The sequence below is a fragment of the Varroa destructor genome, unplaced genomic scaffold (genome assembly GCF_002443255.2).
Source record: "Varroa destructor unplaced genomic scaffold, Vdes_3.0 BEIS01000001.1, whole genome shotgun sequence".
Classification (NCBI taxonomy): Eukaryota; Metazoa; Arthropoda; class Arachnida; order Mesostigmata; family Varroidae; genus Varroa; species Varroa destructor.
Window position 1 is genome coordinate 32,859,033 of NW_019211454.1, and position 25,283 is coordinate 32,884,315.

General features: G+C 38.1%; 1 long non-coding RNA gene across 2 annotated transcripts; it reads right to left on the bottom strand.

The window, feature by feature from the left end:
• Window positions 1-12,840: 12,840 nt before the first annotated feature.
• On the bottom strand, window positions 12,841-17,307 carry LOC147758536 (uncharacterized). Of its 2 annotated transcripts, none has more exons than XR_015319125.1 (2): window positions 17,207-17,307; window positions 12,841-13,534 (listed from the first exon to the last, which is right to left on the bottom strand). It is a non-coding gene; the product is annotated as an uncharacterized LOC147758536 (long non-coding RNA). The 2 variants fall into 2 exon arrangements; XR_015319124.1 differs by lacking the exon at window positions 17,207-17,307 and adding an exon at window positions 15,725-16,013.
• Between the last annotated feature and the right edge of the window lie 7,976 nt (window positions 17,308-25,283).

A 25,283-nucleotide genomic window follows, 5' to 3' on the forward strand; every position in this document is an offset into this window, starting at 1 on the left:
AACAAAGAGATCAGGTTTTGGTAACACAGTCTGTTACCTGTTAAGTTAATCTAGAATTTTGATTTTAATAACACTATTTGGATGTATTTTTCAAGTTTCCATTATAAACTTAAAATGAAGATTCGAAAAATACATTGAAATCAAAATATCTTCTAAAATTAATTTTGCAAGTGCAGGTTGTTTCTTGCAAATAATCATTTATTATGATACGGCTTGGCAGTTGTTGGCAAACTGTTGGCAAAAAAACAAAAATGCTTTATAGCAAACTCTACGACAAAAGATTTTGTTTCATTTTTCTTATAACTGATTAAATTTACTAAAATTCCTATGAGCATAAGCATATCGCACTAAAATTGAATGGACTCACGGTCAAGTGAAAATACAAGTTGTTAGCAAGTATCTGCCGCATCTGCTGGCGATGCTTTAGCTAACCATTGCTTTAAGTAGCATCTTCGGTACCGACTTAATTCTCTCTATTATTAAATTGGGGATCGAAACCCATCTCATTGGCTTGAAAACGTTCACTCATGTTTTACAGAATACAAAGTATTTTAACCAAAAGTAGATTTTAGGACAAATAAAACAAGTAAACATTTTTACTGCCGCTAACGGTTCGGGTTTGGTCAAAAGAAGCGAATACGTCTCTAGCGAAATTGCCTTTGTAAATACATTTCGAGATGGTTATGATCAAATGGAGAATAAAGTTGTTAGAAAACTAGAATAACCCTTAGCCAATTATATATTCAGCTGGTACATCAACTGCTGTCGGTGCCTCGCAATCTGCTTTAGAGGTGGCGTTTGACTTTTCCTTCGTGCCTTTATTTTACTTGCTATTTCAACATTATATGTTGTTTTCCACTTTACAGACAACTTATATAATGCGTTTTTACAACTATAGCCAGAGTGAATTTCTCACTCCTTTGACTTTTAGGCTAATTTAACATATGGGCTACATTATCATTTGCATTGTCGAATAGAGTGGTTCTAGAATCAGTTTCTTCTTGGTTGGAGATAATAGTCTTGACAAGTGCAATTAGTTTCAACAAGATAAACGTAACATAATGTAAAGCTCTTGACGAAAACAATAGGTATTGATAATGATGTCAACCGTAGTCATACAATGAAGCAAAAATATTAAAATTTATACCTTTCGGTGCATGACACTAATTTTTTAGTAAAAGACGCGTCGATATTGCTCCATTTGCCATGTTGTTAACTAAGTTATGCCATGCCTGGTCTTAGGCCTAACCTGATAAAAATTCGGGTATGTCGTTATAATGTTCCACTCCTGATTCGTAACTAGTAAATTAGAGAGGTACTAACCGAGGGTGAGTAACCACTTGTCCATCTTGTTTGTCCTAGTTTTATAAGGTTAAATAGAGGAACGTAAATCGTGAAATGAATATTTAAAAACAAAGTTGAACACTCAGTGAAATAGCTATTCTTGTTTTGGTCTGTATGTCTGCACATAAGTATCAATATTAAAGAGTCTAAAAATAGTTCTATATCCTTTATTTACCCGTGGAGGGCTAAGTCAATGAGCTTTCTCTCTTAATAGGTCTACAACTCCCACAACAAAATAAAGATATTTGTTCTGTTTGAAGGCTCATTTGCGAGTCTAATGGTACCTGCAACCCTTAATAGGGACCCTCATTTGTATTGACAAAAATAAAAAAGCTTTTATCGCTTTAAAATTAGTTCTTTTCGACTTTTAAAGCAAAAAACTTATCTTCCTCAAAGTATCTATTACAGTAGATGGAACTTTTTCTGATGGGGACCTTGAGAAATTGTTCCTTCTCGACGTAGATTACTGCCAGCAGAATCATTTGTTTTGTTTTTAAAAATTCAAAGCATTATTGATACTCCGTGGTATGGTAGAGGCAGAATTAGCTTCCATTTTAGCTAACGCTTTGAATGGTTAACGTCTAAAGAGTAGCTTTCAGTGGCTGTTTCATTACGCGGAAGTCTATGGAAGACCGAAAAGACACTCGCAGTCGAGATTTCCCTGTCGATATTTACTAAATTGTCTGTGTCGGTACTGTGAAGTGCTTTAAATGTCGTGCCGTCAAGCATTGTATCATGCTGCTGGATTGTCAGCACTTGAATCATTTTTTAGCTGGGCTTTGAACTTAAACAGTTTCGTGTATCCCTATGGTCAGCAAGCAGATAGCCTCACTGAATCCGTATCGTTACTACAAGAAGTACTTTACGTCACGACTCGTGTAGAGCGGGACGTTTTGCTCCGTGATCATACAAAACCATTAAAATGTCAAATATGCTTTTTGAATGTTGTGACATTCTTTCATAGCGGCTGCGTGGCTTACTTGTACATATGCTTATCAAGATTAATTGAGGGAGAGTATGATTTATCAGGCTCGTAACTGTTGAATTCGTCAGGCTTAAATGCTCATAGATTTGGTTCCCGAACAACTTAGGGCGAAGACACAGCTTACTTTCACATACAAACAATTGACTAACGGGTAAAAAAGGATGCTTATGTTTTTCCACGACTGTACGTGCTTTTAGTACTAGAGCTTGTTGTACTATTAAGAACAAACATGTGTTCAATTAAGCTCGTTAACGTACGATTGACTACTATTAAGATGTACGCCATGCTAGGCGCGTCACAATTGTATTCCGGTATTCCTCTTAGTTGATTTATTTTAAAATTTTCTAAAGTTTCATTTTTTCTTATCCGGCGTATAATCTTCTTTGAACTGATAGTTATACTGTCGGACACGTTCAGCTTTCTCCGATTCACTCAGCTGAATGCGTGACAGTTGATGATGCAGGGCCTCAATTTTCTTGTGAGTATCAGAGATTAACAGAGCCAAATCTTCTGTGGTTAGCTTTTTGGGTTCTGAAAACGACTTGCCTTCTGGCAAAATCGCATTGACTTCTTTGATAAGTTGCTTCTTGCCGTCCTCGATGGCTAAACCAAAATTCTGGGTAAGTTGGGCTTTTTCAAGAGATTTAGCAGCTATGTCCGAGGCATAATCAAGCTTTAGTTGTAATGTTATTAGAACTCGTTCGGCTTCATCAAGATACTTGTTGTTCATTGTAACAGGGTTGTGACGGCCTCTGCGGACAACATCTCGCAGTCTGCGTAGGGCTTTGTCGGCCTCGGCCCTCCTAAAATGGGCCAACTGTAATGCAGAACTTTGGCTTGCCTTGGCATCGTTAACTGCTTTTGATAGGTGATGATCGTCGCTGCAAATCGACTCTCCAAGGGCACACATTAACTTCGTAGCGTAGTCATCTAATTTCCCAGCTGCGGTTTTCAGATCACAGGTTGCTTCATAGTTAGTGCGTTCGGCAATTTCTATGGCATCGCGAAGTGCTTCTTTAAGGGCGAAGTTCTGTTCTTCTTTCAGAGAGAACTTGGTTTCGTTAACCGGATTATCGTGATCGATTGATTCAAAATCCACTACATTTGTCGAATCAGACTCTACAGTTTCCTGTAATATACGATTTAGTATCGCATAGCCAAGAGCGCTAGCAACTGCGGCTGTCACTCCAAAAATTATTTTCTTTAAAGACCCGTTTGCATTCCCATTATCATGTTTTCGATTGCTCTGGGTTCGCATGGGGACTCCTCGCCCAGGTAAAGCGTAGGACTGGACTTTCACCGACATCCAAAGGTTTCTCAAGATTGTGCGTTGCAGCATTTCGCACAATTATACACTCTGGTGGTTTTGGAGTGTTGGCATTAGCTGTTCGTTACACAATCCAAATATACCATATGTCATACGCTTCTACGGCGGCTTGCTTTCCTGCAGACGATCGGGAATTTGTAAAGTTCTAATTGGCAGTTGACATAGGTCTCGATCAGCTGTGAAATATTAGGCTAGGAACTGTTCTCATACGTGGTAGAACCCCAGTTATCAAAGACAGCTGCCCTTTGCTGCTGAAACTCGTAGGTTACCTGCTATGTTTACCCGTGCCATTTTTAACATTTAAGTCGCGCGTATATACCCAGTAGTATGGGCAAAACAGATACGACAATACCTCGTTTTCTCTATTGCCTTTTCAATGTTTTTTGCTGTTTGCCTCGACCCCCTTTCTGCTGGTCTCGTTTTTGGTCCCGGTTCCATTGAAATAGAATTGACTACACTAGCTAAATTATAATAACAACAAACATTTACAGCTAACTTGTGCAGTTAAATAAGCTTGCTCCCCCTGTGAGGTCCTTTGTTGCAGGTCAGATGAGGTTCTGATGGGTCGCATTTCGCAAAGCGCTACTTGAGTATACTTGTTGTACTTGAGCACAACAAAAGCTGTGTTGTTAAATTTGAAAAAAGTAAATTATAATTATAATTCAGGCCAAAAGCTTCTTAGCAGGAATTCCGGCAAAAAACTTCTTAGCGGACAAGTGAAGGATGTAGATCGAGCGGTTTATCGATCGCGAAATACATATTAAACATTACGTTATTATATGAATGTATGTTCAGGCCACTTTGAATGTATATGGATTACGTGCGCATGTGTGTCTTCGCGGGCTGAGTTGTGTGCTCTTTACCGTCTACTACATAGTCAAATATTTTGTTCCACGTACGCGGGATGCGCAAGTAGCACAAACAGTACGATTCTGTAATCAGTGTACATCCCGGTTGTGGTCCTGCGCTCCCTGTTGTGGAAATTGCACAGAAATTGAAAGCGAACAATGCTGTATAGGCAGACTTGTAAGTAATCGATACTGATGAGGCGTCATTATCAAAATTGACCGACACATTAGTTAGTCTGATTAGAAATTTATTAGTAGCATTATTTAATTATGTAACTTATTATTTTAATTTTGTATGTAAAAATGTTGGAACACCGCGAGAACTACTAAAAGTTTGGTGGCTTTCTATGGGATGTTCCACTTCGAACTGTGCTATTTACAGGCGTCAGTGGGTATTAAATGTTTTGATTAATGTGTACGGTTAGACAACAATACCTAGTACGCCGGTGATGTACCCCAGTAGTAGGGGGATCTTTTAAGCTTGTCTAATGAATTGGCGATTATTGTATGTTCTTGGTATTTGCGTTTATCCATAGTAAATTATTCCTATGTGCCAGCATTTCGACTACGTTGTCTACTTTAGGACTTAACATGTTGCCAGTTTGAGTGGCTACGATGTAAGTATGCGTATTTAGCAGCACACTGGCCCTAGATCTGAAGCAAATATGGGGCCATTCCTGTAATAAGGAGTCAATAATCACTGAAGAAACGCTGAAGGCAATAGACGCAAGACTGTAACTGCTTTCATTGACTGTATAACCAAATGTGAGATAAGTTTGACAAATATTATAAAATATGTGTAGTGATATGTGGCAAGAATTGCGCTCAAAATTCTGGAAGGCGAGGAATGAAAATATAGGATTTTTCCTTTCAATAATATCTGCCAAATGAATATTTGGATGCACAGATCTTTACAAGACGAAATATTTCCATTAAATCTTTGCCAATTTAGCATTGTAGACTAACTGAGCATTATTAGAAAATAACGAATGTTGAAAATTATGCATAATGATTAAAATTCGAAGATAAGGGTAATAGTAGGATCTATCGAAGATTGATAAAACGATAGACAAAAAGTTTTTTACAAGTGAAATCATTTTCGGGACAAAAATAGACGGGTTGAAAACACCGGAAGTTATTGCCTTAAACGGAAATATCAAGTCGCTGTGTGCATGGTCGCCTTTCAGCAAAGTCGACCATGAGCGATTCACTATTTGTCGGTTTACTACCATGAAGTTCCATGAAGTGCATGTTTTGAAATTGTGATGAAAAAACAACGAAAAACTGCAGAAAACCTAGTTTCTCATCAACTGTGTTTAGGGTAGAGGAAAACAAATCTCGTACACTTGAGAAATAACTTAGCAACCATAAATTTACTAAATTTAAAAAATTACACTGTTGCTATAAATGAGACATTGTTCAGTCGGTGCCACTCAGCAGAAAAAGATCAAGCGAGCGAGTAGCGTCAGGCAGAAGAACAAGCGGCTACGGTCGCAGTGCCAACTAAATACGAGCGTACGTTGAGGCTCATACTCGTAATAGATATTAGTAGTGTCTGTTTTTACAAACTGCCCAAAAAGGATGCGATTAGCACTGCTAGATATGTCTAATTTCTTAAAACCGTCAAGAATATCTTTGGTCAAACAATGCAAGACTCAGGTATACAACTATTGAAGAGGTCCCAAAACTTCAATGTGTAGATAATTAAGGGGACATATCTGATCTATGCGAAAAGATCGGTTTATTACCTAATTATTACCTAAAAAAACTACTCAAATCCTTCGGCCTGCTAAATAGCTCCGATCAATCGAAGAGAATCCGAAGCTTTTGACATGATCTCCACTGGCAGTTCTCAACTAGCAACACAACGTGAGTTACATGCATGCGTGCTTGTTTTTTTAAATAAATGAAATCGCTACTTAAAACCCAGGGCTCACTACTGCCTTAAGAAACCCAACATATTTGGTTAGCATTATTTGAGCAGTTGTCGGAGCCTATGTCCAACGTCATTGACGAGCTCGTAAATGTTACTAGGAGCATCGACGGGCACTGTGCACGAAATGAAAAATCGAAATGTGCTAATTTTGGCAACCTTCTACAGGTTAGCTCTCGGAGTTAACTATGACTTACAAAAAGGTCTATTACATCACCGTACTTCAACGAGTTAAAGTTTTCTTTCGCAATAATATGGATCCTCTTTTCGTATTGTTCAGAGAGTACCGCTGAGTAATGTTCGGCGAACGTTTGGTAAAATCATTTGAAATTATAGCATACACCTATGTATATTTCATAAAGAAACTCTGTTAGCTCTATAGTAAAGTTCTTTTTGTCTTTAAAAAAGTTAGTCCCAAATAGATATCTTGTATGTTCTACTTGGGCTCGTTCTCTGTGTCTTTTGGATCACCCAACCTATTTAGGACGAACGTGCCTTGTGTAGTAAGCAAACTGACATATCGTTAGGCGCCTGCGCCTTTTTGAAGACTCCAATAATGAGATCCTCACATTCATAGACACGCTTAAGTTCAGCAATTACATCAGTTAACAGATTCTTAGACGCAGTCTTTCATATGTATATCCTCAAATTTGAGCTTTGCACAAATAAAAAGAGTTACCAAAAATATGAACGAGAAACTTATATGAATACTTTTGAATCATTGTCCCTTTGGAGTCTTTGTCTAGTACTGTTTAGTGACTTAATTATCAGATCATGTCAGCTGAAAATGTTTTTTCATTTCACAGGCAGTTTTGATGTGCTTTATTTAAGCAGTAGATTTATTACAGTATCTTTAATAAGAATAATAGCTTTGCATACATTTATCTCATTTCGTGTACCAGCTCTAAGAACAAAGTTGGAAGATTTAAATAAAACAATTTACGACTTAAAAGCAGCAAATAATAAAACCACCATGAACAGTGAAGCCTCGTTGCCATCATCATCATAGGCTTCGCCTAACTGCTTTATGAAATCTTTTATAAAAAAGTCTCTGCTGTTTCGTAAAACGAGCGAGTTCAACTCATTCGATTCATGCAGTAACACGTGCCCCAAAAGCAAGAACCTTAAAGTCCTGTTGCTAAAGGCGTTCAGAAGAACATCGTAGACTCAGTGTTTCTTTACTGGTCATCAAATACGCTAGATAAAAAAAAACGTTTGTTAAAGTTGAAACCTCATTGTACTAGTACCGTTTAGCATGTCTACCTAAGGCGAGGGCGAAAGCAGTTCTTCCTGTTTCTTTGCGAAAATATTGCGGTTTCATTGTACGGCAAACCCATTTTAACACTTTCTCCTGCTTTGTAATGATAATGACAATGCTCGATGGTGATACAGTTCTTCTTGCGATGCTCCTATCCAATGACTCCGATGTAAAAAGATTCCCAATCTGCGCTTGTTCTACGAATCTCTGAATCCAATCCACTGACCAAACCCGCAAAGCAATAACTTCGGGTAGTGTTCGTGCTGACAAAATAAGTCAGTTTCATCATCATGAATACGTGACTGAATAATAATAATTTAAAGTTTAACGGTAAGCTTGGAAGATCTTTTTTCAGCTTTTCTTTATTCTAGATTTAAATTACGTAACGGAACGTGGTAAAGCACATTTGACTAAAAAACAAAAGAGGTTTATTTATAAGGCAACAAACGTGCTCAAATCGGTGGAAACAAAGCGTTAATGTAGCGCTACCTCTAGTCTGGTATCGTAAGGCTGTCCTAATACACATTTCCATAATTAAGACTAATATTTCGGAGTTTATATATTTGTTAGAACGGGTTCGTACGTCTCAGCTTTTAAATTCGGTTTACAATACCGTCTCCTTTCATGCTGAGTTATCACGCTTAGCTTACATGCGAAGGCCAGAGATCATAGCAATGGCATAAAGATGTCCTCCAGTCCTTGATGAACGCTAATGCGCCATATGGAATTAGGAAAATTTCAGCTTAGTAACGTACAGCCTTTCTCCCTAAACTGGTTAGGGAGTGGGAGTATGAAGAACCGTCTAACAAATTAATTGACGAAGAAGTTGCACGGAATTGTCACGCTACTTGGCTAGCTAAACGTATTGGGTAGTGCCGTCCTATTCGTAGCTCTTTATAGACAACGAAAGTTGCGTAGAGATATGAATGGGACTATACGTGAAGATGATTTTGGCGGACGAATGGTATCGAGTACAAAACATTCAGTGGCAACAGAAGGCAGGTTTTATTCGAAAGCAATGTCGAATAACCCCCATTACAAAGCTAACTGGCAACAGTTACACCAATGCTTGGTGAAATACTTGGGATCCTGGGTAGTTCTATTTAGTTTTACCATAACTTGCATAGTTTACTAGTATAGCCCATCTCCCAGGCAATCGTACATTCAAGCGGCACATGGATAAGTGGAGCAAACGCAGTAATAGTTATCATGAATCAAGAACGATATCGTTCTGAAGGTCGCTAATGCCAGTCGAGATGGTATCAGTAGTGTTAGCAGTTCTCACGGAAAATTGCTTCAATCATATGCCTACCAAGCGTTGCGTTCAATATCCTTTAGAATAATTATTTCTATCGCACTCTGGCCTTTCTTTAGTCGATTATGATGGAATGTCCGAAGGTTCAGGAAAAATGACGGGATGAACTTAATATAGATCCACAATATGTATTAAACTTAGCCCATTATATACCATCTATGTGCATGACACACAAAACCTTGGTGACTTCAGAATGAAAATCGTCATGGCCAGTTATTATGGAGATGCTTCGTATCTACCCACCATGGATTACGTAGAACTGAGCAACCAGAGACACCCAATCATTAAATTGATGAATAACATCACCGTAGCCAATCAATGCTGCCTCGTTGCTGTGATAAACTTTGGTATTTTATGCGTTCAGTGTTTGTTATTAATGAAAATTCAGATGGTTGGATGAATAATCTGTTGACTATTGTGAAGGATGATTTCGCGAAACAATTTATAGCAAGTGGATAGCGTTGAATGTTCCTTTAATGGAAATATGAACATCTTTCAAAGCAAAAACGTCCGATCCTGGAGAAGACATATAGAATGATAAAAACTTTTGTTTACGGATTGGACCCGGACCATTCTGATGTTTACAGAGCTCATCTCTCTTTAAGGTCTGTCAGATTGTTCTTTTTATCTTTCGTAAAAAAAAACTGTATAGTTCACTGTATAGGAGTTAGTCAAAAAGGTCGACGTTTTCACTGTACAGGGAGTTCAATTCGAATTGAGAAATCATTTTTAAGTCAATTTACCCAATTTTAAACCATTGTTATTAGCAATTCCCTTAACGATTGGTGCCCTAAAAGGTTGCGACCCCTGAGCTAGGGAATTGATTTTTCATGTCCATTCATAGATCCTAGAACAGGGGGTGGAGGAGGGCGCATTGGTACGATCTTAAAGGTCCGCAGCAGTAGAGCTTGACTGTTCCTCTTTTTCGAAGTACTCCTGACATTTTCCGTTGCCATTTTACTTTGACTAATTCAGAAAACTACTCACTTTTATATAGCTTTTTCTGTCAAGTTTGTTAGCTGACATAACGAAATAACAAAATGTATCGCCGGCTCTATGAGTGCCGTTTTCTAATCTCATAGCTATCTTTGAGCTGTTATCTTGGTATTAATTAGCAACATCTTGTTGTACCATTTTGGGTGCTTTGAATTTTTCCTTTTGGAAGCACCGTTGAACATTCGAACGGCTGACCCTTAGTACGGAATTTATTATACTTCCGTTTTCGACTGCGTACCCTACACATGCTCCCGAGATTCACAGGTAGATACGCTCGCGTCAAACCAGCGTAAACACTTCTCTATTTTTCGGTATGACGGTGTGACCTTCATCACTGGCGATGTTCTGCGAACGCTTCTGCCGAGAAAAGAAGGCAGATTCTCTAGCAGAATGTTAACGTAACGCGTTGTGTAATGTGCATCGATAGACGGAAAATCCTTTTTGTGGAATTTGATCCTATGGGTCATACTGGCATCTCACGGATTTAGGGACATGGTTAAATTAAAGAATAAACTTTTAATACCTTTAGATAGAGAAACAGCTAATAAAAGAACAGTTTTTCTTTTTAAACACAATTTTGCTTCAAGCAAAGCTTTAAGTGGAATTTATCGTACTCTGAAATATGTTTAGTAATTTTTTTTATTTTCTATGTAATGTAATGAGTTCATCGAAAGGTAGGCGAAGAATCATAATGAGATTAAACATGAATTTATCAAAAGACAATTAAAAATATAGACTTTCGGCGATATCAAAGTTTGATGCCGCTTTCTGAATGCCCTATGCGTAGATAAGTTAGCTAGCCTATATGCTAACTCAAAAAAAAAGACGATTATAGAAGTTGTTAAATGCTATGCATTGTAATCTACAATAGCGTTGCTACTTATTATAAGAAAAAGGCAAGGTAGCGAACACTATAGACCCTACAGGGAATTAACTGCTTGGTATAGATAAAAAAAAGAAGGCAAATGTCTCGAAAGGACGAGTCCTTCACTAAAACGGCGATGTCTCCGTTCCAAAATTGGCCAAAACCTATTTCATCCGGTGGCTGTGTCGCATTTGCCCAGTCTTTACATTTTTCGGCGAAGCTATCTTTCGTGTTCATCACTGTGTATGCAGTCAAAGCACTAGCCAGTTGGATAAAAACACTCATTTGGTATTTGCGTCTGATGTGCAGCCGAAGTTCAACTGGCCACATTTTCATGTCAGATGCAGGGGCGTGCACGCTCGTCGTATGCACGTTCGTACATGCTTTCTTGCTTGCCCATGAATATGAAGCAGACGCCACAAACGAAGAGTTCTTTCAGACCACGGCTCGCTTTTCCAGCGAACGAGAGACATGAAGGCCATTGCAATGTAACGTTTTAGGTTTTAGTAATATGCAACAACGGATGTTCCAACTGTAACGTCTGGGAAATTAAATGCCAAAGTGTGTATTTATACTAATTGCAACACTGGATACTCTAGGTAATATAATTATAAAACTTAGCTACCGCCGCAGCGATAAAGCCTCTTCATGAATACTACACTATATGATAATAGACATGTTCCGAACGCCTTTGCATAATTCAATGCAAGGAAATAGAGTTGGTTATGTGTTACGCCGTGACGTCAAGCTTGCAACATTTGTTCTAGTTGTGGAAAGGAGGCGTAGACCCGACGTTCTTTTGTAACCGCATTTCCCATTTAAGCCTTTGTTCTACAGGCCATCTTAGATCACATGGTCTGAATGATACTTGAATAAATATTTTTTGTGCTGGTCTGTATTAGTCGGATGTCTATCATGAATTTTTTGTTCAGCTATTTGTTTCTACCGCTTTCCATATTACTTAGCTGACGAACATAGGCGCAGCATTCGATAAAGTAGCCTATTGTTTAAACTGAAACATAAACTCCAGTTACCCCATGTTTCAAGTTATTATTTTTTTGAATTGACTACTATATATACTAAATTCGTATCATTGCTTAGCAGCGTCCATCATATCTATTATATGACAGGTTTTACTTTTCGAATTTACATGGGCAAAACCCACCAAAAGGGGGTCGGTTCATAGGACTCCTGCGTATCATAGAGTCCCTGAACTGCAAAATTATTCATGCTGATTAGGAAAGCTATTACCACGCGCATGGACGCATCTTTTTATTTTTGGAAAGTTGCCGGTACTCAATGGTGCATGGTAAAACAAAAAACACTTTTAACGTTGAGCGTTAATTTACCAACAACAATTATAGTTGATCTGCAATCCATTGTTTACGGGCACTTCACAACTGCCATAAGCGTCGCAAACAGTCAATATCCGCTGTTCAGTAAATAGCTAGTATGTTGACTTCACGGCCGTCTCTGTTCTTAGTGGTTCCAAGCCCGAATCTATTAAATCTGACATTTGCAATTGCGACGATAGCTCAATTATGATATTTGGGCGTCACCAAGTTTAAGAAACTACTAGTTCAAAGTGAATCTTACGAATGTATAATACATACGTTATAACAGTACAGCAATGCATTGTAAACACCGCACTGTCATTCCTAAGGCATATTGTTATAAAGCATACATTTGTTCGAATATCTGATAGAAATGGTTATTTTTTTTTATTGTATCTCCAACTTATATGAATAAATTAAGTTGACCATATCGTTGCTTCTTCTTTCCTACTGATAAAATATATTTTATATCATTTGATGATGGGCGATGAACCAACTAACCATACGGAAGTAAGAACTATACTAAAGAGTCGGTCTTGGCTAAGCCTAAACCTGCAAAGGTACTTTTCTAAGAACGTCTACTACCGTGTGCTTGCTTGGCGTAATTGCAGTTCTAGATAACGCGAGTAGATTGATTAAAGTTTCAGCCGCTTTATTAAAACTGACATATTAATTACTGATACAAAATATATCGTATAAATAATTTGGTGTATCGGCAGTAAGCCGGTTCTGATCCAAGTGAATACATCATACCTATTGAAAGTAACTTAAATTGGTCGTCCTTTATGTTTTTATGTCGAGCTTTGCGTCCCGTATCGCCGTTAAGGATTCCATCAGAGGGCTGGCTAGCTCCCAGCACGAAGTGCAGTCCAAATTGATCCTCTTAAGCTACGGTTACGAGTAGCTGTGATGAAAGCTTCCTTAATCAAGGATTAAGTTCTTGAACTTGTTCTTTGATGTTACTGACAAATCAGCATCTTTGGCTTCCTGCGCTCTAAAAACGTTTGCAAGAACTAAATACAAAAACGCTGCTTTGACCGACGTGGACGCAGAAATAGTGCTTAGATTTTTCTAGACATTTAAGAGGACCCGGTGAGCCTTCCGGAAATCCTTGTACAAGTCAGTGAAAACGTAACAACGAAGGAAGTCTTTACATGGTAAGCACAATACTTTGAAATAGCCGTAGTTTTTAAGTTGCATATCTAACACACTGTGAACTGATTATATGATAAAGACAAACAAGAAGGCTTGAAAATAGCGGTCCATAACTCATTATTGCAGTCTTTCCCAGCTCGAGGTACAACGTAGTGCTGAAGTCTTTCACGATACCTTCAAAGACAAGCATATAACTATAATATATGATTAACTGGAAAAAAAATGTATGCATATGTTGTAGATAACTCCATATGAAAAGCTATATATATATATATAAATTTTTCTAATTTTGTTTCCATTTTTCTTTTCGTTTACATTCCCAGACACACTTTTACTATATAAAACTTGTAATTGTGATGTTCTCTTGTGTGTTACCTGCTAAAGAGACGGTGGCGAGTGTTTTTTGTTTTGTTATTTTAACAGACGTATGACTTATTAGCAAGGATCGTTGCCTACGCATGGCTACACCAAATCAAGTGTGTATGCCCTAAACGAAATGCAGGTCTGGGGACAGGGCACGACTACGAATAAGATCCCTAGCACTGGCACATAGCAGAGATCAACACGAAGGCTACTGCAGGCAAAAAATCCAATTACGGTTTGCTTACATCTCACATTGTAACACTATCATAAATGGTTCGCCTACATAAACTGATATCGGCAAAGGAGACGAATTTTTTTCATACTCAAAGACATAAAAGCTCAAATAACGGTGGAAAACTCCAAAGGTCTACCAAATTCACTAAACAATACCCAAAAAACTTATTACATCTTCTAACTCATATCCTATTTTTATGCATGTTAGTCGTCTTTAAAAAAATTTTGCATTTCACTAAATTTTACACACAATTCAGCTTCTGTGGGACTATATCTATTTATAGCCAATGCAAACATCTTTAGCATTTTATATCTGTTCCTTGTATGTTATATATTCTCAGCTGGATATAGGAAGTTCACCTTCGGACATCTTTTCCTCCTGACAACAATGGGTGTAAACTCAAACTGCCTAAATGACAGACAGACATGCAATCATTTTATTATTTCGAAGCGCTTAGAAGGGCTTCAACGAGCAGTATCTTGTGCATTAACTGTTCGCACGTCTTCAAAAGTGCAGTCCTTAAATCTTCAATTAGAAAACATCCCTATTATCCCGTTTGGATGGTTACTTATATAGAACTATACAGCAGCGAAGTAAATTTCGCTGCTGTATAGTTCTTTATAGAAAGAACAGACTCCAATAGAAATTATTTTTATATTTTCTTGACAAAAATTTAATTAGACCCTGAAGAAAAATAGTAATTTATGGGAGCAATGTCTGGTGGTCCAACTGTAGAATAGAAGTGTGCCACGTGCTTTGGGCTGTATCGTTCTCTGGTTATAGTTCAGCTATAACTGAAAACTAAAACCTCTCAAAGCTATGGCAGGCAACAGTTGCATTAGAACATCAAAGAGACACCATTTGCAGTTGTACGTTTGCTCGGCGGCGATATTTTGCCAGTTCTGTCGTATTCACCCTCTGATTTAACCATCTGTTGTTATCGTAAAGGGTTTATTTTATCACGAATCACAATACGATGCAAAAATGTGTAATTGTTATAATGTGAGAACAAAGGGAAGCAGTTGTCCTTATCTTTGTTTTTGACCCTAGCTTAAATTAGGCCAAGATGAACATGTATGGTAGTTTCGCATGCACAAAATACACACGTTAAGGTGGATCTGCTTTGGCAACAGCTTTCAATATGGCAGTATTTAGCTTCGCATAGCCTCAATTCAAAACCTCCCTCCTGAATTTTTTTATACCAGCGGCTGACGGTGCTTCCAGCAGTAAATGCTTTGCCAGATACAACATTTAGACGATGAGATGTTTCTATCAGTATAGAGTCAAGTTAGGATTACACTCGTGAACCACTTCAGTGTGCGCACTGCAACTCATTTGGTAAAATACGACCATATTTGGGAAGAAAGACGATATCCACGTGAACACTCTCAGGGTACAAATGTATTTGAAGGACAAAAAAAAAAAGTGTCACGAAGTCTTGCACCGTTACAAAAAAAAATTGATACAATCATGAAGTATCGATTTACCATTTCGCTCGTGTCATATTGAAACTTCAACCTAATATTATATAGTAAAACACAGAATTTGCTTAGTTAGCAGAAAAAAGCTCACCTAAACATATGCGCGTAGAAACAGGTGAGGTTATATGGAACAAAAATTATATGAGCCACTTTTTTTCTACTAGAGAAGAAACGTCGACTTCGTATGTCACTATTATCAAGCTCCCGTAATGTTTTTAATGTATACGTATCAGAAATTTAGTGCAGTTAGCGTCATTATTTTTTTTTTTGATCAAGTTTACATACATTATATAGATGTTAATTATTCCTGTCGTTTTTATATTGAATTTTTGTTGAGCGATGCAGAAGCAAAATCGGCCCATTTTTCTATTATAGCTTTCCGATCCCAGAGCTGCATTTTCAACACCAGTCCGAAAGCAAGTTATATTTTGTAAAAGCATTGCATTAAGGTATATCTCATCACCAGCATAAGGCTTACATGGGCCGCTGTATTTTGGCCACTCCACACATAAAAACGAATGTCGGCGGTGCTAATGTTCGAAGAGGAATAGAAAGGACTAAGTGTACAATTTGGTTTAGCAGGAATGCCTATATGTGTATATTCGAAATTAAGCAATGCACGGTTTTTGTACCACCTGTTGTCATTGTCAACAATACCCGGCACGTAGTTGTATTCTAAAGCAGTGATTTGACGATTTAATCACTATGATGTACCGTTCGAATTTATTTACATTTTATTTATTATTTATTACATATTAACATGTGCAGTACCTTGCGGGTATCTTTTTTACTTCTAGAACGAAACACAACCTGTGAAAGTACCAGTACTTGGGTTGTTCATACTGTACAGCGAAACTTCTATAGCCCATTTAGTACAATTGTTATATCTATCTATCTATTGCTCTATCTATTCCTACTGCATAAGCTTACCATCGTATAGATAGTGTCACTGCATTTTCAGGTGTTTGCAATAGAAATTGCGTTGCTCTGTGAACGCCAAGCGTTGGCAGACATCTTTCTAGTTGATACAAGCTACCATTACAAAGCCAACAGACTGCGTATCGTGAATACGTACAAATAATTGGGCGTTTATCCAATAGCGGGTGTATCTTTGTAGAATATATATATCTGATTACCACCTGTTCAGATTCATTAGTGTATGTGGTTCTACTATGATGAGGCCCCTTACGTGAATCATTCCCTCACCGCAGACATATAATTTTCTTTGAATAATTTCTATATTCGAAAACTGTTTACTGTATCATGCATGAATACGGTTGTTTGGTGAAGGTCAAATGAAAATTATATTTCATGGTAGTGTTATATTTTTAACGGTAATTGGGTTGCTCTTATTGCTCTTACTTAACGAGTCCCATATGTTTAATGAGCTGATTGACTGCGGGCTCGAAGTTCTAATTGCCTTCACTGTATAGCATACAAAGTTAAATAAATAATTAACGCAGTGATTGATTTGGGCCGGTGAGACATGGGCTGCTACCATGGCCATTTGGGATTTTTCAAAAAGTCTGACTGTATACACATAGGTTTTACCAACTGTGGCACAGAATTGCCGCCGATTGTCGTGGGACATTTTGAGCAGTATAAAAATACCATACCTCACAATACATCTCGCCCAACATACAACGCAATTGATACATATAACGCCGGCCATTATCTTTCGTGTCTTTGTTCTAGCCACAGTTATGTTCATGTGCTTGTGTATCTGTCCATCTAACCTAATCTTAGGCTGAAAGACGCAGGACTCACCAAAACAAGCTGAATAAGGAATAGCGGGATGATCGAAAGAAGTAATTATTCCTTGTGTGTACTATAAAACACTTCTTTAGATTTTCTACGTAGTAACAAGCTGATTTTCTTAAACGCGCGTTTTTTAAACTGAGGAAATAGTCATCTTTTAGTTCTAGATATATAGAATGTATCTGTAACTTTTTATGGAGATTTTACCGGCGTAAGTAATTTAGGATGAAATTTTATCAAATGGTAGGGAGCGCTCATTTAATGAAATATTTATTGCTCTTTTATTGTTCTAGCTATTATTATTGGTTGGCCCTCCAAAGATAATCTTTATACGACAGTTACTCATAAGGACTATTGTAATAGTGTGTTGATAATAGCTATGATTACCCTATCGAATAGGCAATTTCATTGGTTATAGGGTTAGCTAATTTTCGTTATCCAGCCTGTAAAATAAAGTAGCTCTACAACTGGTAAAAGATATGCCTGGAAAAATAAGTTTGCATTTAACCAAAAGCGCTGTAAAGATGAAACGCGGTACATTTAAAATTAATCAGCCATAATAACTCAGGCAGTATGAACTTCAACTTCAACGCACCATCCTACAAATAGCGCGTTTTTCAATTAGCAGTTGAAATGAATGAACCTCTTTGATACGCAAGACACTTAGGGTGGAGTTGTCTATGCTCAGACACTTGTGGCCTTTGGAACAACTCCACCTCAGCATAGAGGTACAGCCGCACCTGATATGCGATGAGCGCTTCAAAAATGCGGCTAACCTATTCCCATGTCAGACAGATCTTTTTTGTGTTTGCTTACAACAGAGACGTCCATCAGGGTGCTAGAGCTAGGTGCCCTACTAAACTTCGTAAAAGAAAAGCAACTTGTATGATTCATCTTTACGGAAGCTGATTGCGAAGGAAAGCTAGTGCTATAGGCCTCTGACTCATTCCATAACGCGCCGGCTAACAACGTTCCTCGAAGTTTGTTTATGTGTCCCTGCTAAACAGTACAGAGTCCCAGCGAGATGACGCAGGAGATGCGTCACCGGTGTCGCAGGCTGAAACAGGCGCCCTTTTCGGTATTCGTGAAATTCAGGTCGGCGTTTAATATGTTCCTAGAAAAAAATCCCAGTAAAGCTTGTAGTGTGAATGAGTTATACGTGAACTCATTTGCAGAGTTCCATAAAATTGTTGCATTTCATCAGAACGATTGTACAAAAAAATTCGGTAAGCATTAGTGACGCAGTGGCTCGGCTGGAACCGTTCGTTCATTCAATCTGCATAACACAGGGTGGTAATCCGGGTTCACTGCTGTTCTCGCTGCTGGTGAACGATCGGTCCGCGTTCAGGACTCGGTGGGCCACTTAAAAACGTTGCTTTCGGATTCGGCAAAGTCTCGCAAGGCTGACGATGGCTTTACAAACCCTCGCTGGGCACATCACGGATAAAGTACGGTGAACAATGGTTGTAAGTATGAGGATAGGAACTCCTCCTGCGAACAGCGCTGGAAGTGTTCGAAATATAAATGACCCTAGCTGCTTCCTGCATAGTCCAAGTTGTCTGCCTATATCTATCACCGACGCAACTCGAAAGATTTGCCTAAACCAAAGCTGAGTTCTCAAAGCTCATTATACGGCTGCACCGTTGAATCAGATTGTTACTAAATATTTACTGATACTAAAATCCGCCTTCGTTCTACGCTGCAATCTGAAAGGCAATCTTTTTTGATACCTTGCTTTAAAGCAGAAATCCCGTGTGGCTTCTGTTTTATTATAACACTCACAGATTCAACTAATACCTAGTAACTTAGTTTTTCATCTAATGCAACGTATGTTGTTGCACTCGTTCTAGCGATAGTGAGTATGAGTGTCAAGAGGATAAAGTTTCGAAATACGTAGTCACTGCTGTAGCTATATTTATTATTATAGGCCTTTTTCTGCCATTCATCGTGTGATCCGTGTGTTACTGCTGATAGAACATATCCTGCTTGTGGAATACACGAATAGCTTGATCTGAAGTGACGTGTCTGCAACACGTTTCGAATCTTGAAGACTATATCCGAGTTTTTGAAGTCGGCCGTCCTGCAAATACAACTGATGACACGCAGAACAGCCTGGCGGCGCTTTCCTTAGACGAGGGGTTATATCGAAACCATACACGTAACTCGCGATAGTAAATCTTCTCTTCAGTGTACAAAAAACAAAGGTATATGTAGAAAACAAAGAGGATGCCGCAGCACTTACCGGCAAAAAGCTTCCGAATTTTTCAAGTATATTTGCTTTTATTTTTTATTTTTATTTGTTGTGATGCATACGCCTGTAGTATTTCTGGGTAAATTAGAACCTGCGGTCGTATTACGTATGAGATTTTGCCCTATAGGAATACGTTTGCTATATTTCAGTTTCACTTGTAACAACAGTGAAACCCTATGATTATCAAAAAATAATGAATATTTCTAGATATCTGACTATTACCAGACAGACATACATTACATCAGATATAAATTAAGGTATCAGGTCTTTAAGGTACCTGTAATAGATTATCCGAACTTAGATCCAAATAGCGCGATAGGGATGACATCTAACGTCGAGTTACGGCATCTGTCGAAAGCATGCTAGCATATCATCTGAGCGTAGCTAGGATACCTCTGTCGGATCATTTCAGGATTTTTGTTGACTGATTGAAAAATATGAGCTTTTTACTAACATAATGCGAACTGTACAGTCTACCATTAGAATATATAACATTATGTTTAAATGGTTCATGATAGAGCACTCTGACCTCTACGTTTAATTGTTTCAAGACCTGCTTATTTCCTAAGATTCATACGTTTTCCCTACCTATTTTCATCCTCAAGAATATTTAATCAAAATTCTTGAGACTGTCGACATAATGATCCAACACTTCCCGCAATGGCATCTATTTGCGGCCTAGTAGTGGCCTAAGCAGGTTAACGTACAGGTTAGCTAAGAAATTAACCTACAAAGCGGTCGAAATTGACGGTTGCTTGAAGTGGCGAAAACAGAAGGAATCTGTAATTTACGTTTATATCTACTAATATATATATATATATATATATATATATATATATATATATATATTGAGATCATTCGCGAAGTGAAGAATATGATATAAATAACACAGCTGTGTTATTTATATCATATTCTTCTTGAATAAACAACTTGACCCGATCGTTCTACATTTATAGAATCATGACACAAACGAATTTCGAAAGCAACTCTCTTACCGCAGTGGGCGCTAATATGTCAGCGCTGGTTTCAGCCAATAAGCTAATATGGCATCAGGCAAAAGTCATGTTCTTCCTTTTCGTAGCCCAGCGGTATGAGCCAGCATGAGCTAGAATAGGGTAATTAGCTACTCGTGTGCTTTTCATCGATACTCCTAATAGCACTGCAAAAAATTAGTTCCTTATAAAACGACGTTTCTTGTAAGTGTTATTGGCTATCAACGTTTAGCTTTTAACCGTAAGCAGGTAAGTCGCAAAGAGGCATACATACACATAATTTCAAAAGACCAGAAGTCTTTGTTTCGAGCCCCGTTAAGCACTCATAACCATCACAGAATTTGTGTGGATAAAGAAAGTTCGGTATTTAATCGTAAAAGGACATTTGCCGAAATGTTGTAACATTTTTGGTCCGCAAATTCGATTTGTACTACTCAACACCGTGATTTTACAACCATGGTGTCAGTCCACAGCTTAATGATTGCAGTTCCATTAAAAAACGTGATGGCACCACGCAAGCCTTCCAATAGATTTTACACTGACATTTCGTTTTCGAGGGTTAGATTAGTTCAAGTCCTGGCAGTCCTAGATCAAAGGGCCTTTGCCCAAAATTTTCAGACCAAACGTCAGAACCCTTGTACTAATCTCCCGACAGGTTTTTTGAAGAAACCAAAATATGCCAACCTTACAATTCTCACCGTATTCCTTAGTTTGACCCTAGGAAATTTCTCATTGGCAACCGTGCGAGTGCGAGCTCACGGGCTGTTAGTTAGATTCCTATATCCATTGCGTTTCTGAAAAAAAAAGTGGGCGAAAAAGGCAATAGAAGGAAATGTTTTGCAGCCATTTCGTAGGCGGAACTTTACCAAACAGCGGTGCGATTACTTCGCAGCTCACTAAACGGGTTTCGAGTCAGCTATGATATGACCCGGGGCAATCGAAATGCTCGACACAAGCTGGCGAAATTGACGGAAATGATACCCTTTTACGTGCCCCGTGTTCATCATGGTTATTGAACTGTTGAAATCAGATCAACATGGATCCCTATTTCCGACGTGGGACCATCGAAGCGGCACTTCAAATAAACCAGGTACACCTCTAAAGTGTGGGTATCTTACTCTGTTGCGACTGTACACATCCAAAAAAAATGACCCAGCCCAAACTTGTCCTACCACTTCTGCGGACCGTGTTCAAAAGTAATAATATTCGAAAGTGATTTTAAGGTACGATTAATTATACTGATATAATTAAATTAGCACAAAGTAAAAATGGTAGATGCCAATAAAGACTTTTTTTTTTTAATTAAATTTACGCCATATTACCACATATTAAATACCAGTGAAAAAGGAAAATTAAACCGCAACGGAGCCCAGAAAATCTACTCGGTTGTTATAGTTAGTATTAATTAATGAGCGTATCAATAGGTGAATATTATAAGATTGTTTAGCAGTTTGTCTCACTTAATCGCTCATTTCTAGAAATAGTACTACATTATCAAGACGATTTATTTGTTCATTCATATAGTAAACATTCGAGGTAATCCAAATTGCTTTTCTATTTTATTACATAGATCACAGGTCGTGTAAAATTATACTGTCACGCTATTAACCAGCTATACCCATCATGTAAAATTGAATCGGTGCCTATATATACACTCTGCAGTGAGCCACATTTCTGAATGCGAAAATAAACAGAAAAAAAAAAGCTAACACATTATCATTAAGATCAGTTGAATGCTTATTGTAGCGTTGTACAGACTGACTAGTTAAAATACAGGCAAGGGGATAAATAACATTCTATACATTGTCTTGTGTTATTGATAAAATAAACGTACTCTTCTAAAGCCTGTCGTCTGCTCTCTACACTGTTTTGCTTAAGCTCGACTGGGAATGTAGATGGAACCCACTAACGGTAATACAGCCACATAAAACTTATTCGTCTTTGGGCTCGCTGGCATAACGCATTGCTCATGAGCCATGCTATCTAGATGAAACTAGAGTCGCCTCAAGGGCTCTCTGCGTTTGACTAGTTCCGATATTTTTGCAAGGCCTATTTGTCATCGTCTGAAAAACTACTCACCGTCATCAGACTATAGCCAACGTTATCCACTGTGAAGCCATATATACCAAAGCAGTACAAACATCGGTCCTTTCAAAAGATTGAACGAATCAGTAGTGGTGTATCCTGGCCGTAGGCGATAGGTTATAGATCGATGTTTGGTGATTGCTGCTTTCTTAGTCCATATGTGGATTTTAAAAAATTTTTACCCAACAGATTTATTCTTTTAGAGCAAGCAGTTATATGGTGGCTAGTGATGGTTAGTCTCCAAAAACGCATAGAAGTTTATCAGCTCTGCTATAACTCAGAATCAATCAATTTTGAATGTTCGTTTGCTTGCAGCACCCCTATTATAGAGAGAAACAGTGTGGCAGAGGATGAGTCTAAGGGTGGTGTGAGCACCGCTTCTTCTACAGAATAGCTCACCTCATCTTAGCTGGAATCAACTATAGGAGGCAAGCTTCCCCGAAACGCGAGCCTTTTCATTAAACAATCAGCGATCAGAACCAACCTATACTAGTGTAGACGAAATTAGTTGGAGATAACTGAAACTATTTCTCTTTTTTCGCCTTTCGTTGTTTTTTTTTTGGGGAAACGCGCGCATTGGTATATTTCGTACTAAATATTCTGAATTATTTGACCAGCTGCCCAGGTGTTAATGCGGAACTGCTCGCCTACGTTTACAAGGGTGCCGTCTGTTAATTTACTCAGAATTATTATACATGAAAAATGATATTTAGCCAGTGCAACCTTTAACAGGTTTTCAAAAATTCGCATTGTAGAGTTCGTAAAAAAGTAATAGATTTTTACTGTTATAAGTGTCGTTGTTATTGTCATGATGAAATACTAAATATCCTAGGATCACATGGAAGTATATACATGAATTCACTGTACGCGTTCTGATTCTCTACGGCTTAGGGGTGCTAAGTTAGCAACGTCACAGCGCCTCATACCATATACCTTGCTATAAGTGATGGTTCTTCCGGGAAGTTATACTTAACCTCGAAATGACATCCTTTGAAAGCATTTTCCATTAGAGGATAACGCGACATGAACGTACAAAAAGCGCACAATTCCAATACAACCTATTCAGTACCGGAAAATTGTTTCAGGGTCACTTGGTTGTATAATAAATTATTGCCGTGAGTAACCTTGTGAATTCCTGTGTTTTATAAAACATTCATATTTTTTTAGCATAAAGAAACCTATTTAACATTTTTATAAGTGCAACAACGACTTCCTCAATTGCCGAGTTTAGACTTTATAGCTTCTATGCTTTTGTTAAAGAAGGCATTCTTACATTGCAGAATATGGCGGTTCAATAACCATACCCAGACTTTAACATAAATTAACGAAATATATGATTTGTTCCGACAGAAGCAGGGCAGATTACGATTAATCAGAACAAAGTTTTTGCCGCGCACGGCAGAACAGTCCACAATCCGCCCACAGGCAAAATTTAATTTAAAACATCGGTTTACTTCGAGGCGGTTTTTACCTAAATCATTAGGTTTTTTCGATATTTACCAGTCATCTGAAGTCATACAGGCTTCACTCTCCTCCTGTTTTTTTCATTGTTCTCCTGAGATATGGAGAGAACGACGAGAAGATGAGTTTTAACTCTGATATCTACTTAGCCCGTTGTAACTCTCCTGTATTGAAGCGTCCTTGTTTATAAACGAGCGATTTCATTACGAAGAAGTGTCCTATTTAGAATGTCTATGGATTCTATCATTTGATGCCTATCGATAAATGCAGGCTATGAAATGTTCACTTTATTGAATCTTGAATATCATTTAGATCGCTTAACTTAAGATGTCGCTCAACTTCTCTATCGTTGCTAACACGATTGCGAGCAATCATTTCCACATTTTTGTCTACATAGAAAAAGCTATAAGCAAAAATAGTTCTCTGATAAGTTTTTCCTTCGCTAAGTGAACTATCCGCGATTGCTTCAATGCAAACGGAACTCCTGTCTTCATTTACAGAAATGCTCATGGTAAAATCGAACCTTAATCAACCTATGAATTGGAAAAGTAGCTCGTAGCCAATCGTGCTATTCACCGTACGCTATCGTTTTATTATTAACAACCTTATAGGAATACCAACGGTGCTACACACAAGCTATTCGCACTTGAATGAATAAGATGAGAAACAGGGAGCGTTATTTTAACGAAAAGCTTTGCAAGCATTGAAGACTTTTGCCGCGGATAGCAGTTCTGAAACAATCGCTGTGAATGCAGACAGACGCAGACGTACCGATCGCTTGGCTTCGGGACAGTGCATAAAAAAAGCTCTATCTAGAACGCATTAGGGCATGCAATACGATAGGAAATGCTGAGAGAACAATAACAAGGATGAAGAAATTGTGCAGGAACTCACGTTGTCTTCCTTGAAGGACATGCATCCTCTGATTTTTATAAGTCATAGTTGGTGTAGGAAAATAGTATGCCCGGCTAGCTAGTAAAGTGGTATAGTTCTAATTCATTTCTTAATTACTCTCAATTGATTACGAAAACCAATAGTATTATTCGAAGCAGCTTTAATATGTATACGAACAGTTAATGACCCTCCTATTACACGCCTTTTAATGTGGGTAAAGAAGCAAAACGCGGCGTTCACTAACGTGTACATATGTAACCACAATAGGGGCAGGATTTTTGCATAATTTAGTATTTCTTACATAATTGAATGCAGGTACGGGCGTATTATCCTAATTTCCCGCGGTACCGAATGCCACTAGTTTGTCCTTAATTAGGTCGCGGACTGTACCGAGCAAAGATGT